Here is a 9,702-nt window from a genome sequence, read left to right as displayed (position 1 = left end):
TAGTATTGTATTGCAATGCATGCCTTTTGCGGACTAGGCAACTTTAGCTTACAGGATTTTTTTACATTCATCATGAATGTTAAGCATTTCCCCACGCTCATCACTGAATTCTTACCATGTCTCCCACACAGGGTGTTTCTATAGCCGGGTCCTAGATCTGTTTTTTCTGTCTTGCCATTGGCCATATAGGAGTTGGCTATACAGCATAAACAGATCTGGGACCAGGCTAGGGCTCTATTCAATCCGAATCACGGAAGTTCAGCTTTCCAACGTGATTAAAATTTAAAGGCAATGTTCCGCTTTAGTGGAGACTGCGTTCATGGTAAACTCTGCCTATGTCAGCTCATCAGTAAATGATCTTCACATTTCTATCGCAGAGTCTGTAAAACTTCTTTCTCTGAATTTTGACCTTGGTGTGTTCTACAAGTCTGAACCCTAGTACAACATCTGGCAGTGGATATTAGGACGACTGCACCCCATGAACGTTGCATCTGATATAAACAGAACCCCTTGTCTATGGCCTGTTACTATAACAGTTAAGATTACAGTTCATTTGGGAGGAAAAGAGTCTGTCATCGTGATTAAAGAGGCAAGATGAAAATGTGACGGGGGAAATCTCCCTTTCTGGAATAGCTGTCAGAGCTGTTGGTTCATTTATCCCATACAGCTACAGAGAAGCCAGAAGCTGTTGGTTCATTTATCCCATACAGCTACAGAGAAGCCAGAAGCTGTTGGTTCATTTATCCCATACAGCTACAGAGAAGCCAGAAGCTGTTGGTTCATTTATCCCATACAGCTATAGAGAAGCCAGAAGCTGTTGGTTCATTTATCCCATCCAGCTACAGAGAAGCCAGAAGCTGTTGGTTCATTTATCCCATACAGCTACAGAGAAGCCAGAAGCTGTTGGTTCATTTATCCCATACAGCTACAGAGAAGCCAGAAGCTGTTGGTTCATTTATCCCATACAGCTACAGAGAAGCCAGAAGAAAGAGAAGAAGGAAAAAAGTAGGAACACCCTTGGAGTGTCCCCTGGAAAAATCCCACATAAACTACAGCACTGAGACAGTGAGACACAAGGTGTCTTCTTCTCACTGCTCCTTTAACTGACTGATGATTTCTTTCTGGTCTTGGTACACCGGACCTTATGACTCAGCCACAAAGCTGTGTGTTCGTGCGTGCATGTATGCGTGTGTGTGTTAGCTAGCAATATGTAGCCAGAGTAGAAATGTGAAATAGCAATTAGCTGAAACATGACAGAGTCTGACAGGCGGATTGCCCTGATGTTTTTTTACTTCCCTAATGGGGAAGAGAGAAAGAACTATTCTGTCCTTTATTAGGCTACCTATTTTCTTTTCACCCAGTGTGAAAGTGTCTAGTTCTGCCATAGAACTTCAGCCATTTTGTGAGTGAAACTAATTTAACAAGTGAATATCTTACAGGATTTGAATCAATCAGTGTTTTTTTTAACTTTCTTTCACCTGTTAAGCCATCAATATGTAATCAGACAATATTCATGTGTATGTCTGTCTGGGAATGCACAGGATACATCAGACAGTAACCTAACCACTAATATTGACAGAAGGCATGTCACTATGAATAAGTCAACACACAAACATTAGACTACTGCATGACAGAGAGTAATCTACAGTACTATAACCCCTTAATAGGCTTTCAGTGGCTACACAGCATCTACAGTCGGAGGCCGCGTCCCAAATGGCACACTATTATAGGACTGAGATTTTAGAAATGGTGCACTACATAGTGCCTTTTTGTACTTTTTGGTTGCCATTTGGGATGTAGCTAGTCCCCAGGAGTCTTGATCTTCGCTACCCCAGCAGAAACAGCTTCTGCTCATCTCCTCCTGTCTTCTGTGGGCTACGTGGGTGGGCTGCCCTCTATTACACACAGCCATGAGGGTAGGCTCGTCTCTCTCTGAGACGGAATGACACAATGACACCATACGTCTCCATGAACATAGTTTGGTCTTACATTACAGTGTATAGCTCTGTTAGACCTCTACATATAGGCGTGTGCTTTGCTGTTGCTGGCTTTCAAGGAGGCAATTGTGGTGAAATGCCAGCTGAACTCAACATTGGCCCATAAAATGAAATGGTATGCCTGACTAGTTTTTCTTCTTCAAATATCTCTCTCTCTCTCTCTCTCTCTCTCTCTCTCTCTCTCTCTCTCTCTCTCTCTCTCTCTCTCTCAGACCGTACAGCTCCATTTGACCTTGCGGAGTCATCTGCTGTGGATGCCAACCCCACTGTCCTCACTGTGTGTGTACTGTATGTGTGTGTGTGTCTGTCTGTCTGTTTGTCTTGGTCAGGCTGATAGGATCTTAGGAATATTAGCTGGCTGTTTAGAGCCTCTTCGGTGCGTGTGTGTGAGTGTCTGTGTGTGTGTGCATGTGTGAGTGCGTGCATGCGCGCGCGTGTGCAGCTAGCTTCTGTCCTCCTCTTGGTACGTTGACGTCAATACAAAACCTAGGAGGCTCTTTGTTCTCACCCCCTTCCATCGTCTTACACAGTAATTATGACAACTTCCGGAGGACGTCCTCCAACCTATCAGAGCTCCTGCAGCATGAACTGACATGTTGTCCACCCAATCAGAGAATTAATTGTGTACTGAAAGCACTGCAGTGCATGTGGTTAGTAGTTGACGCAAAGAGATAGAAAGACAGTAGTTGAACAGTTTTCTTAAAATGTATTTCTTCAAAAATGAAGGAAAAGCAACAGAGTGAGATTTCGTCATTTTTTTCCACTTTCAGTTTCACTTACTTAGCTATAAAATGCAGGTGGCTAGTTTAGCCTACTCAAACACCCGGCTCAAACAGAGGGATGCTATGTTAGCTAGCTGGCTATGACTGTCCATCACAACACTGGAACTCTTTGAAGTCAAGGTAAGCTTTTGGTTTTATTAATTTATTGCCGCCGGGGCCCGATGGTGTAACTGCTAAACTGCTTACTGACTACACACTGTAACGTTACTGCATGATTGTAGTGGGTTTACTGACGCATTAGTTCTATTGGCTATGTTGACTAGGAATTTACTTTACCTAATATGGGGACAATGATGTAGGCTGTGTGTAGCGATGATATGGTTTGGCTTGGAAAGGTTTTTTCGCCTGGTCACATACAGTACATATACAGTGTTGTGCATTGAAGTCTACAAACAAAGGAAAAGTGAGAGGAGAAGAGTGCATAGAGGCGAGAAGGAATACAACGTGGCTGGTATGAAAGTGAAATGTGTTTACGCTTGATCAGGGGTGTATTCATTCTGCCGATTCTGTTGAAAAACGTTTTTTAAAAGGAAGCAAATGAAACGGGGATAAAAAAAATACCTCAATTTGTCCAATAGAAACTCTCGTTGTAACGGCTTTCGTCGGTGGAAGAAGGAGAGGACCAAAGCGCAGCGTGATTAGTGTTCATCATGTTTAATAAAAGACAATAAACTGAACACTTCCAAAATACAAAACAACTAACGTGAAAACCGAAACAGTTCTGTCTGATGCAGACACACGAAGACTGAAGACAAAACAAAGGAAATAAAGGTCAGAACGTGACAGTACCCCCCCCCCCCCCCCAAGGTGCGGACTCCGGCCGCAAAACCTGAACCTATAGGGGAGGGTCTGGGTGGGCATCTGTCCGCGGTGGCGGTTCTGGCGCTGGACGTGGACCCCACTCCACCATTGTCTTTGTCCTCTTTCTTAGCGTCCTTTGAGCGGCGACCCTCGCCGCCGACCTTGGCCTGGGAACCCTAATAAAGGGCCCCACTGGACTGAGGAGCACCTCTGGACTGAGGGGCGCCTCTGGACTGAGGAAACTCCTCCGGACTGAGGGGCAGCTCCGGACTGAGGGGCAGCTCAGGACTGAGGGGTAGCTCAGGACAGGGGTAGCTCATGACTGAGGGGTAGCTCATGACTGAGAGGTAGCTCATGACTGAGGGGTAGCTCATGACTGAGAGGTAGCTCATGACTGAGGGGTAGCTCATGACTGAGGGGTATCTCATGACTGAGAGGTAGCTCAGGACTGAGAGGTAGCTCAGGACTGAGAGGTAGCTCATGACTGAGGGGTAGCTCATGACTGAGGGGTAGCTCATGACTGAGAGGTAGCTCAGGACTGAGAGGTAGCTCAGGACTGAGGGGTAGCTCAGGACTGAAGGGCAGCTCCGGACTGAGGGGCAGCTCCGGACTGAGGGCAACTCCGGACTGAAGGACAGCTCCGGACTGAGGGGCAGCTCCGGACTGAAAGGCAGCTCCGGACTGAAGGGCAGCTCCGGACTGAAGGGCAGCTCCGGACTGAAGGGCAGCTCCGGACTGAAGGGCGGCTCTGGCAGCTCCTGACTGGCGGGCGGCTCTGGCGGCTCCTGACTGGCGGGCGGCTCTGGCGGCTCCTGACTGGCGGGCGGCTCTGGCGGCTCCTGACTGGCGGGCGGCTCTGGCGGCTTCTGACTGGCGGGCGGCTCTGGCGGCTCCTGACTGGCGGGCGGCTCTGGCGGCTCCTGACTGATGGGCGGCTCTGGCAGCTCCTGACCGACGGGCGGCTCTGGCGGCTCCTGACTGATGGACGGCTCTAGCGGCTCAGGACAGACGGGCGGCTCTGACGGCTCAGGACAGACGGGCGGCTCAGATGGCGCTGGACAGACGGGCAGCTCAGGCGGTGCTGGACAGACGGGCAGCTCAGGCGGCGCTGGACAAACGGGCAGCTCAGGCGGCGCTGGACAGACGGGCAGCTCAGGCGTGCTGAGGCGTACAGTAGGCCTAGTGCGTGGTGCCGGAACTGGTGGTACCGGGCTGGGGACATGCACCTCTGGGCGAGTGCGGGGAGCAGGAACAGGGCATACTGGACCCTGGAGATGCACAGTAGGCTTGGTGCGTGGTGCCGGAACTGGTGGTACCGGACTGGGGACACGCACCACAGGGCGAGTGCGGGGAGGAGGAACAGGGCGTACTGGACTCTGGAGACGCACAGGAAGCCTGGTGCGTGGTGTTGGCACTGGTGGTACTGGGCTGGTGCGAGGAGGTGGCACTGGATAGACCGGACCGTGAAGGCGCACAGGAGGTCTCGAGCACCGAGCCTGCCCAACCTTACCTGGTTGAATGCTCCCCTTAGCCAGGCCAGTGCGGCGAGGTGGAATAGCCCGCACTGGGCTGTGCTGGCGAACCGGGGACACCATGCGTAAGGCTGGTGCCATGTACACCGGCCCGAGGAGACGCACTGGAGACCAGATGCGCTGAGCCGGCTTCATGGCACCTGGCTCGATGCCCACTCTAGCCCGGCCGATACGAGGAGCTGGGATGTACCGCACCGGGCTATGCACACGCACCGGGGACACCGTGCGCTCCACCGCATAACACGGTGCCTGCCCGGTACAACGCTCTCCACGGTAAGCACGGGGAGTTGGCTCAGGTCTCCTACCTGGCTTAACACCACTCCCCGTGTGCCCCCCCACAATAAATTTGTGGGGCTGCCTCTCGAGCTTCCTTGCCAGCCGTGTTCCCTCGTCACACCGGTTCCCTTTAGCTGCTGCCTCCGCTCTCCTGGCTGCCTCCACCTGTTCCCATGGCAGGCGATCCCTTCCAGCCAGAATCTCCTCCCATGTGTAACATCCCTTGCCGTTTAGAATGTCCTCCCATGTCCATTCCTCTTCAGATTTCGCCCGCTGCTGCCGCTGCTGCTGCTGCCCGTTACCACGCTGCTTGGTCCGGTTTTGGTGGGTGTTTCTGTAACGGCTTTCGTCGGTGGAAGAAGGAGAGGACCAAAGCGCAGCGTGATTAGTGTTCATCATGTTTAATAAAAGACAATAAACTGAACAATTCCAAAATACAAAACAACAAACGTGAAAACCGAAACAGTTCTGTCTTCCGTGTCAGTGTTTGTCGCCACACGGTACTGTTTCGTTTGTTCACTTCGTTTATTGTTTTGTTCCTGTTCGTGTGTTCCTGTTTTTCTGTGTTCACTAGTTCGGGACTGTAGCTTCGTTGGTTTTCGTCAGTTTATTGTTTTTGTTCATACTTGAAAAGTATTCAAATAAATATGGATACGTACCACGCTGCGCTTTGGTCCTCTCCTTCTACCACCACAGACGATCGTTACACTCGTTTGCAACTGTTGGACTAATCAAATAAAATGTTATTGGTCACATACACATTTTTAGCAGATGTTATTGTGGGTGTTGCGAAATGCTTGTGTCCAATAACAATACACCCAAATCTAAAAGTAAAATAATGGAATTTAAGAAATATATAAATATTAGGATGAGCAATGTCGGAGTGGCATTGACTAAAATACAGTAGAATAGAATACAGTACATAGTTTTCCATGATTAAAGTGGCCAGCGATTCCATCTCTATGTATATAGGACAGCAGCCTCTATGGTGAAGGGTTGAGTCACTGGGTGGTAGCCGGCTAGTGATGGTTATTTAACAGTCTAATGACTACACCCTATATCAGCTAGATACAGACAAGAGTGTGCAAGTCAAATTTTTATCTCGACCTGTGTGTACCTACGTTGTAAACTTTCATTCATAGGCTAGATTGTAGCAACGTCATGATGGGTAAAGGGAAAATTTGAGTATCATGTAGTAGGGAAAGGGAGATACTTAGTCAGTTGTACAACTGAATGCCTTCAACTGAAATGTCTCCTCTGAATCAGAGAGGTGCGGAGGGCAGCCTTAATCGACATCCACGTCTTCGGCGCCAGGAGAACTGTGGGTTAACTGCCTTGCTCAGGGGTAGAGCGACAGATTTTTATCTTGTCAGCTCAGGGATTCGATCCAGCAACCTTTCAGTTACTGGGCCAATGCTCTAAGTAGCCTAAACCTATCGATGTTACATTGAACTGGGTGAATGGAATATGAATGACAGTCATCCAATGTGCTGTAATAGAAATAAGGCCATGCTCATGAAGAAGAAAAATTGTCCTCCCTCATCTTAAACGGCACTGACCGCCACTGGTCTCCATGGTAACACACCTCACATCACCACAAACAAGGATCAGAAATAACATTACGTGATAAACTGAGGGCCAAGGGTGAAATTAGTTATTAGTTATTAGCTTGGAATCCAAAGTAAATATTGTTCTGTTTCAGTAGTGTTCAGTAGTCTTTTCAAACATACTTGAGAGATATTGTCCATCTGTCCTGATTACCATCCTTGAAGAAGTCAAAGCCTGGAGTAGTGAAGGGTATGTGAATTCCACCATCCGCACATCTTTACGAGCAATATGGTGACCAAGAAAGAAGAAAAGTACAGGAGAAAGATGGGGCGAAGGAGGGAAAGAGGAGGAAATTGGTTAAAGTGATTAAAATGTGAGGAGGGATATTGGCAAATTAGAAGGCAAGACAAAGACAGCTGTGCTTTTATATCAAGCTTGGAAGCCACCATCATGTACATCAAATATAAACAGTGTCATAAAAATAAAAAAATAACACAATAAAACAAACAAAATAACACAATAAAACAAAAATCCCCCAATCAAAGAAATTATAAAACCAAATAAATACCCTATTTCAAGATGGAGTGAATTACAGGTGCATATTGGCATATTGATAGTTATTTCAGTCTTCATGGTGGAGAATGGAGGAAGTGGTGCTGGAGGTTCTCCTATAAACTCTGTTATTTACCCTGCATGGTCTACCTGCCAAATGGCACCCTATTCCCTATATAGTGCACTACTTTTTACCAGCCCCCATAGGGCATAGGTTGCCATTTGGGACGCAGCCTGGCTGTTGGCGGGCAGTTTATAGGAGATGCAGAACATAACTTATATTTGTAGTGGTTGCTGCCTGGTGATGGTGTTTATTTGTTGTCTTGAAATGCAATGCTAAGTGTTGAATCTAACCTGGTCCCAGATCTGTTGGTCCTGTATAGCTAACATGCGGGCATAGGAGTTGACAAAACAGTACAAACAGATCTGGGACCAGGTTAGGTTGCCTCCATAATGTGGATGAAATCCTTAGTTATTCTATATAACATTCACTGTGACCACACTGTATGAAGGAGCAAAGTGTGTTATGTTAAGTCACCATAGTAGGCTCTATTTCATTCAAATAGCTTATTGAACCCCATTTTTTTATGTTATTTCACAAGGCAAGTCAGCTAAGAACAAATTATTATTTACACTGACAGCCTACCCTGGACAACTTGTGCACCACCCTACAGGACTCCCAATCATGGCCAGATGTGATACAGCCTGAATTTGAACCAGGGACTGTAGTGACACCTCTTGCACTGAGATGCAGTGCCTCAGACTGCTATGCCACTCGGGAGCCCGTGTGTGTACTCATGAGAACTTTTCCCAGAAAGAGCTTTCTCAACCTCTGACCTTCCTCACTATGTCCTTGGCTGAACAGACTGTACCATCACTGTTCTCTCCATAGTTTGCTCTTCAGGGGAGACGTAAGCTAACCTACATATTATGACTGGCATCATAGATACTCCACAGAGCCCTTCTTTGTGTTCTCATGACAAATATGGGTGGGAAGGGAACGTTCCTTGAGTCTTATCCTGTTGAAACATTCCCAGACTGAAAAATTATGAACACAGTTCTTAACAGAAACAACCAGACAACCAGACCGTACGACAGGTTAGGTGGACAAACAAAGAACGAAGCACACTGGGTGTGTCGGACTACGTCCAAAATGTCACCCTATTCCCAACATAGTGCACTTCATAGTGCAGAGTCCTATGGGTCCTGGTCAAAAGAAGTGCACTATGTAGAGAATAGGATGACATTTGGGGCACTTCCACAGACAGTTTTCGAAAGTCGCTGTAAATGGAAATGTCTTGAAATGGACGCACAAAGGCGAGGGTGGTGGGTGAGGGGGTAGGCGAGCAGTCCACAAGGAGAGGGGTCTCCGCCCCTATCCAGCCTGCTTCCTGTCAGCCACAGTAAACACTGGCCTTCTGAAAGGTGGCACTGTTTGTTCCCCCTAGGCCCCCGTCCTCATCAATATTAATGTCCACTGTAGTGAATGGAGCCACCGACTGTTAACATGTTTCTCCCTTTCAACGCAGCAAGAGACTCCACCACCCCTGGCAGAGCACACACACACGTACTCACACACACACAAACACACCTGGGAAAGGAAAGCAGACTGAACTCTGGGAACTCTTCTGCCCTGACACTGTGGCTCTGCCTGGGCATGTGGAGTTCCTTCCTCCAGGCCTGCTGAGCATATGGATTGGTTTAGTCTTATGGAGCCAGACTGCTGGCTGGCTGGCTGGCATACTGAATGTCTTATGGCTCAGGGGAGCGCTTTACTTGGCTTGGCTTCCATTTATGCTTCATCGCTACAGGTAAGTCATAAAAGGAGCAGAAGTTTAATCACCTGTTATATACGGTGTGAATGTATATACCACTTGAAGAATCTGCACCCGTAAAACGTATATTTCCAGTATATCATGATTGATTGATTGTAGACTTCATCATTCCTCCTGTCCAGAACCTTATTTATCATTATAGGCCTCAACCTCGGGCTGCTTTATGTAACAGAATGATCTAATAGCTTAACGTGTAGGATAGGTCTTGGACCTTCTTTTTTTTCAGTGTTATTATTAGAAAACACGCCCCCATAAAGAAAATGAAAAAGAAAAACAGGTTCAGCCCCTGGTTCGACCTTGATCTGGAAGAGTTACTCCACCTCAAGAACCCCATTTGGCGAAAGGCTCAGCACACGCATACTCAGACTGACTAGCTGTC

The sequence above is a fragment of the Salvelinus namaycush genome, chromosome 32, assembly GCF_016432855.1.
Source record: "Salvelinus namaycush isolate Seneca chromosome 32, SaNama_1.0, whole genome shotgun sequence".
Classification (NCBI taxonomy): Eukaryota; Metazoa; Chordata; class Actinopteri; order Salmoniformes; family Salmonidae; genus Salvelinus; species Salvelinus namaycush.
Note: the sequence above shows the minus strand (reverse complement) of the source record.